Source organism: Equus caballus, chromosome 10, assembly GCF_041296265.1.
Source record: "Equus caballus isolate H_3958 breed thoroughbred chromosome 10, TB-T2T, whole genome shotgun sequence".
Lineage (NCBI taxonomy): Eukaryota > Metazoa > Chordata > Mammalia > Perissodactyla > Equidae > Equus > Equus caballus.
Window position 1 is genome coordinate 88,811,769 of NC_091693.1, and position 7,651 is coordinate 88,819,419.

General features: G+C 34.3%; 1 long non-coding RNA gene across 1 annotated transcript; it reads left to right on the forward strand.

Moving 5' to 3' along the window:
- The first annotated feature begins 806 nt into the window (after nucleotides 1-806).
- LOC138916062 (uncharacterized) lies at nucleotides 807-1,462 on the forward strand. Its single transcript, XR_011422700.1, has 2 exons — nucleotides 807-896; nucleotides 1,220-1,462. It is a non-coding gene; the product is annotated as an uncharacterized lncRNA (long non-coding RNA).
- The last annotated feature ends 6,189 nt before the right edge of the window (nucleotides 1,463-7,651 follow it).

Below are 7,651 nucleotides of genomic sequence, written 5' to 3' on the forward strand. Positions count from 1 at the left end.
TCGGGCTCTGAATGTTCTAGGTAGAAAAATGTTCTATAGAAAGTTATTGCTTGTAAATGTTTTACTAAATAGTTTAATGAAAAATGATTAGCCTTCATTTGTTTAGTTTTGGCACAACACATTTTCACGCATATTATTCTAGTGAATCAACACACCAGAATGGGATTTTGTAGACTTATTTTGCATCCCAAGACTTAGGTTAAATTGTCCATGATCAAATGAGCAGTAAGAGTTGGAGCCAGGTACCAAGGTAGATTTTCTGACTCCAATGAGTAGGAATTCTAATTTGCAAAACAAACATGTAAACAGAAAGATAATGTTTCCCATAAGCATGTTCTGTAAGATTCCCTTATCAAGTGGTGGATATTTTTGCCAAGTGGAAAAAAAATGAGTATGGAGAAATTTTATTTGGCAATAAGAGAAATGAAAGATATAAAAAAAGAATCAGATGAAATATCTATAATTCAAAAATATCTGAGATGAAAAATTCCCTGGATGTGCTACATTCAAGGCACATTTCACCATTTTTTGAAAACCAGTAATATGGAGAGTATCTTAATAACATGGAGAATATCTCAAAAACAGAAAGGGAGAAAAGACACATTCCATGCAGGGAAACAAAAAATAAGGATGATCACTCAATTGAATATAAGCCAGAAGGCTGTGGAATGACATCTTTAATACAACAAAAGAAAAAAGAAATTGTCAGACTAGAATTCTATATCCAGCATTCTTTGGAACTAAGGAAAGTGTTCTTATTAAGACAACATAAAGGCATTTTGACACAACAAAAGCTGAGAGAGTGTGTTATTTTTCTTCAGGCTGAAGGAAATGATACCAGATGGAAACTTGAATCTACATAAAGGAGTGGAGAGCCCCAGAAGCATAAATATGTGGTAAATAATAATTTTTTTTTCTTTTCATGGTTTCTTTAAAATAAAATTGACTGTTTACATCAAAGAATAGTAAAACTGTATTATAAGTTAAAATGTATGAAAATGATAATTACAAAATACAAGAGGAGAGAAATCCAAGTATATTGTTGTTTCTTACGTTGTACACACAGGAGTGTACTATTTAATGGTGGAGTATGAAAAGCTAAAGTTTGAATATTATGATCTCTTGAGTAGCCACCTAAAAAATAAAATAGTGAGGTATAGCTAATAATCCAACAGAGGATAAAATGAAATACTAAAAATACTCAACTAATTGAAAACAGGGAAAGAAGAAAGAAGGAACAAAGAACAAATGGGACCAACGGCCAATAAGCACACGAAGAGATGCTCTGCATCCGTAGTCATCAGGAGAACACAAACCAGGACCACACTGACATTTCACCACACACCCACCAGAATGGCTGAAATTTAGGAAAAAATGGCCAGCACAAATGTTGAAGAGATTTGGAACAACTGGAACTCGCATTCATTGCTGGAGTAGGCATAAATTTTACAACCTCTTTGGAGAACTCTGTGGCAGTTTCTTATAAAGCTAAATATACACCCATTCTATGACCACTTCAAAGTATTTACCCAAAACACACGGCCACTAAACACCTTATTCGAGAATATTCATAGCAGCTTTATTCACAATAGGCAAAGTGGAAACAACTCAAATGTCCATCAATAGGGCAATGAATAAACATTTTCTGGTATATTCATACAATGAAATAATACTCAGCAATAGAGACAACAAACTATCGATACATGCAACAACAGGGGTGAATCTTGAAGACATTACAATGAGCCAAAGGAGCCAGACTCAAAAGAGTCTGTCTTCCACCATTCACTTAAATCTAATTCTTCAGCAAGCAAAACTAATCTATCGTGACAGAAAGCGTATCAGTGGCGGTCTGGGGCTGAGAAGGGGTTGGTATGGAGTTGACTGCAAGGGGGCAGGACGGGAGCTGATGGCATGGTGGACACGTTCTAAAACTTGATTCGAGAAGTGTTACACAAATGCTGACATTTGCCAAAATTCACATCACACTGAGCACGTAAAATGGGTGCATAAAGAGACGGCAAAGCTATTTGCTGAAATTTTACTTCTTGAGATGAGTCTGATTAGCCTCATGGTAGATAATAAGCACTACCATTGTTTGGCGGCTGAGTTTGAAAGAAGAGGTCATGAATTAGTCAGATATCAAGAGGTTGCCCACACTTAGTTTGAAAGTAAATTTAAAAAAAACCCTGCATCATTTGGTTTGCACGTGACTCCAGGATTAAACATAGTTTGTCGTTGTTGGCAACAGAAAAATACCAAGGCACCTGTTTGTCTGCAAGTAATTCTTGTCTCTCCCCTTGGTTTGGATTATTATGAGCCACAGAGTCTCATCATTCCACTTCATTCCTATTGTCTGGACCAATAGGAAATGTGGAGAGTAAAGAAGAGATTGAATTCATGCTAGGCAACAACAAAAGAGTTTAACCGATCATTGAGACTTCTCTCAACATTGCCACACAAGCAAGCTGTTACACTTGTGATCAAAGAGTAAAACCTAATCGTGAAAATTCTATTTGGTTCCCTTTCATGGGTACCAACTAAGAAGACCCAAAGAACCAAAGATCAGTTAACTAAAATCTGATCGTTTCCTTTCGCAACTAACTGTGCGACTGACCGTCAGATCTCTAAAACGAACAGCTGATCTTAATCTCGAAGGACTCTTGCACTTTTAAAATTTTTTCACTGCATGAAATTGTGACGTAGAGTAGAAGAAATGCTTCAAAAGTAATGCTTCCTTGTTGAAGGTCCACAAGCATTTTCCAACATGCGCATCTGATGCAAATTTACTTAGAGAATTTATCATGTTATTTAAACAAATTATATGCAGGGACTTTAAAATATATACAGATAGATAATTTTAACGTTTGAAATGTGGTCCATGACATTGTAATCATTTTTTTATATTGAAGTAGATGTTAAATAAATTGATACTGATTACGTTTTAGGAAAAATTTACCATATAGTTAAGTTATAATAATTTCCATTAATAGCATTGAATTATGTAAGATTGTAAAAAATATAGGCATATTACTTTTGTTTTTATTTCAGAACATATTTCTATACCAGTGAGTAAATAATAATCTTATGTTTCTTTGTGGTAATCAGAAAAAATGCAGACTACTCTTATTTATGCTGATTTAATTGTCATATTTACATAGTTTCTGCCTTTTGATTGGCTCATACATCTGTTCTTAATGTTTCTATGAAAATTATATTAAAACCACAAAGTCAAGGTTTTGATGAGTAGCTCAGAAGCAACCCAAATACAATATAAACATTAGAACATAGTGCTTCTCATGGCTAGCGATGGGCAGGGCCATTTTCATGGAAGCTGCACAGCCAAAGAAGCCAAAATTTAGAAATATGTCAGCCTCCAAGTTTAAGATTTTTTTAAAATAGTTAAATGTTTCCAAATGTGCAAGTTTACCCAAAGCTGCTTTGATTTTATTCTGTTCTTATATCAGGAATAAAAGTTTCCAAGGATAGATTAATACTTTCTTGCGAAAATTCTAAATCATCATAAGAAATATCAAAAATCCTCCTTAAAGATATGGTAGTGATGTTCTTGCATATGAGGAATGTGAAAATATAAAGACAGCTAATGAAACATCCAATGAACACATGATGAACAATGCGTTAGAAATTGAGAAAATATATTTCTCCATATTTTGAATCTAAATTGATTCAAATGGCAACCTATCAAAATGAGTTTAAGAACCACTGAACAGAGGAATTAAGTTGGATATAAATCAGAAATTATGAAGAGTGCTGATCGTTTAATGTGGAATCAGGAATAAGTGGTGTTCGTTCGTCTTTCTGCAGTGACTCAAGTGGGCCTCCCGTACGGGCGCTAGAGTGTTGCCCTTTAACCTCTTTGGCCTTTATCTCCACATCACTAATACATGGCGACACAACCAGTCAGATCCAACGCACTCAAATATCCTTACTCTCTTATCCTAAGACATGTAACTTACATATGGAATAATGAACCAGATCACATCTCAATGCCACTTTCAGTTACAAGATTCTTGGTCATTATCATTGTTTGATTATGTTTTGTTTCAATATTGAGACCACATCATAAGGAATACAGCAGCAAATTGACAGGAAATTTAGTGTTCAACTGGAATGGTCTCACTCCCTAGACATCTTTCTTCAACTCTCCTCCCTCCAATAAGTGAAACCAAGTGAGATAAGATAAGATGGAAAGAAGATGCATTATTTTTCAGTTCTGACTCCCTATTCTTTCCTATTTAATATGAACAGTATTGAATTACTGGAAATTAAAAAAATACATAAGGAAGGATGTAGTTGAATAAATTCCATCACTTTGGAGAACAATTTGGTTCAATAACAGATATCTCCAAAACACTATATTGAGAAAAAAAAGCTTGAAAGGAGGTGCACTTGGTATGATATCACTTTTATGGTTGAAAAACATTTGAAAATTATATGTGTATGTTTTTACTGGTACGTACAAATGTAAGAATGAAATCATGCACATAAACAGTAAACATGAAATCAGACTGGTGTTTATGTTGAGGGAAGAAGTAAAAGAATAGTATCCAGAGAGAGAAAGACACAGGAACATTTGATTATGTCGGTAACGTTTAATTTTTTTACACCAAGTGGCCTGTTTTGGGGTGTTTATTGCAGTCCTCTTTTACTTTTTTGGCATTTCTGAACATAATAAGGAAGTTTAAAGAAAGCAAGATTATTCAGCTTGAAGCTAGAAGAGTGATTTAGTTTTTATGTGAAGCATGAGAACCAGCTGTTTTCTGCCTCCATAAATAGAATTGGAAATTTGGGTTAAATATAAGGGTTACTTTCCCCCTTTAATGAGTTCTTAAATGCTGCCATAGGTTGCAAAGAAAAGTTTATGTGGTTCTTTCTGAACATTTTGGTAATGTGGCTGGATTCTTATCTTTCTCCAGGAGCTCGGTTTAAATGGACTACATCACTTCTTGACTCCCTCTGACTTTTCAGTTCTACTATAAAACGACAATAGTTTAAGATGAGGAAGGGGAGGAGGGAGGAAGGACCATTTATTAATAGAAATACCGGAGGCGTAGAGAAGTGGTCTCTTGTCTCATTCCTGTCCTTTCTGATTAGAAATAATTTCTAAGCAAACCAGACATGTCTTCAGTGTCTCTTCATTCAACGTTTTAAATCAAAATTTTTATGTGTATAGGGAATCTCCTGGGAAAGAACTTTCAAAATATCCCCAAATATTCAGCCAAATGCTGGAGTCAGTTGGAAAGATCTTCATCTTTCACTTTTCCATTTCTATGTCCAATTTGATCGCTGCAGACTGTCCCTGTTCATTATCTCTTTTGCTGAGACAAAGTTTAATCTGATCCTACATCTGGAAATGGGACTGAGTTTAGACCTGTGATCTTCTAGTGTTTCTGGATGAGGGACAACATCCGCAGACTCCATCGTCTAAGGACAGAAAGAACAAACACTTCTTCAATACCATTTATCAGTTGTTAGTGTTTCAATTTATGTTATGGTGTGACATTCCTGAAATATTGCCACTTACGTTACATGTTTAGGAGTCAATCTGCATGTTTACATAGATGGGGTGAAATTTGGTTTATTTCTTTCCTCTCGAATATTTGCTTCCTAGGGCTGCCTAGGGAACCTGCCAGTTAGAGAAAGTAGGAATCATGAATCTACGGCTTTTTCATTGATCCCTTGTATAGACAAAATCGCTTTTGCCAACTGTGACTAGGAAACGATGCAAGCTCCACGCCGGCCAGAATTTTCGTCTGTTTTGTTCGCTGCTCTGTGCCTGGTGCTGGGGGGGTGGGGTACTGCCTGGCGCGCAGCTGGTATTCAAAACATAGTTGTTGAATAAGTGAATGAATTCCACTTGTGTTTCCATGTATGAATTCTTCCTAAAGATTCCAGAGGATTTCATCACTTCCATAAATGTTAGGATTTTGATGAGTCTTTTTTATTCTCACTAGATATAAACGAAAGTACTTTTAACCTCTCAATAATAACTCTCTGTAGAATAAATGTTTAACCTAAATGTTATGTGGTGAAATCATTTTTTTTAATATTTGTGGAATTTGGAGAATACAAGATTGCTTTTCATATAATTACAATTATTTCTACAGTAGTACAAACATTGGTATTTACATGTGTATTGTGTACGCGCACACACACACACACGTCTGCTAGGGAGGAAAATAATATACACATCCAGAATAGTTCTCTCATCTATAAAACCTAGTTAACAAAGTCTATCCTAGTTTATTCCAAAGTCTTTGGTAAGAATCTAGTGTAATTACATATTTTAAAACTTTGAAAAATGTAAAATATCAGACAAATGCAGCATATGTCCTTTATACAATTTCCTGGGGAAAAAGAGTCTTGAATAATGAGTGCATTTCATAAACCCCTTCATTTTAACAATCAAGCAGTTTAAATTTAATCTCAATTTTTTCAGTTTGCTGTTTTCTGTCAAGTTAAAAAAGTTGACCTGTTTCAACTATCATTAAAGAAGTGAGCAGCTTAGTTCTTGATCACACCTGGTTTGAATCTAGTAAGAGGCAGAGCTCATTCACAAGATCAAACCAACTCTGCAGATTGAAAATCTCCCCGAGTCAGTTACGCCGACGTTAAGAGAAAGTCCGTCTGCTCTGAGGCCCACGTCTCCACGGAGTGTTATCTATTTTACTTACAAGGCATTGTCACCATGGAGAAATGAAATTAAATTTATTTAGCATACTTCTCAATTGTAAATATTTTACCTAACTCATTAGGTCATATGTCAGAATATTTGTTTCTACTTATGGCTAGAAAACATGAACAGAATAATTCTATCCAATAAGACTGGAATTTAACCAACTTATGGTGATCTTTTTCAAAACACACGCATAGCTATATATTTGCAGGAGACTTATTAAAATAACAAATTTTTAAAAACCAGTACTTTATTATTTAAATATCAAATTTATAGCCAGAAAGTGGGATTTTGGTTAGCTGTGCTTATCTGTGTTGAATTATATCAAATAGAATCACAGTAAAATGTTAGCATGTTTTTACCTATTTATTTATTCCCTCAAAATAACATAACACCTATCACCCTGCTAGCTAATGCTCAATTATAATTATTTATTAATGGAAAATTTTGTATAAACTGAATTTTTGTATTTGCATTTTAAGGCAAAAAACTTTAGCACGTAATAACTCAGACTATGAAACTCCACTAAATATTCTTAGTACTATATCTTCATATTTTAATGAATAAAAATAGTGAATTACAAAATTGTCCCAGAAGCTGTAAACCTTTGTTGAGCACACAGAATAAGAACTGAGAGCTAAAAGGCAAGAGAAATTTGCCTTAGAAAATTTGTCTTCTATTTCTTTATTCAACTACAACCATGAGTATGGTAGCAAGACAAAGACCTTTTTTCTATGTCTGGTGATTTAATTGCATTTTTAACATTTCAGAACCATATGAAACAATTTCCCTTTAAATTAATATAAATTAGCAAATGTATAAGCATCTCTACATGCTTTGCTTTTTCTCCTTCAGAGACAGTATTTCACAGTAGTTGAGTTCTTGGAATTGTAAAAAGTACATAATTATTTTTAAAACAGTAAAAAAAAAAAGACTGTGTATACAAAAATGATTCTA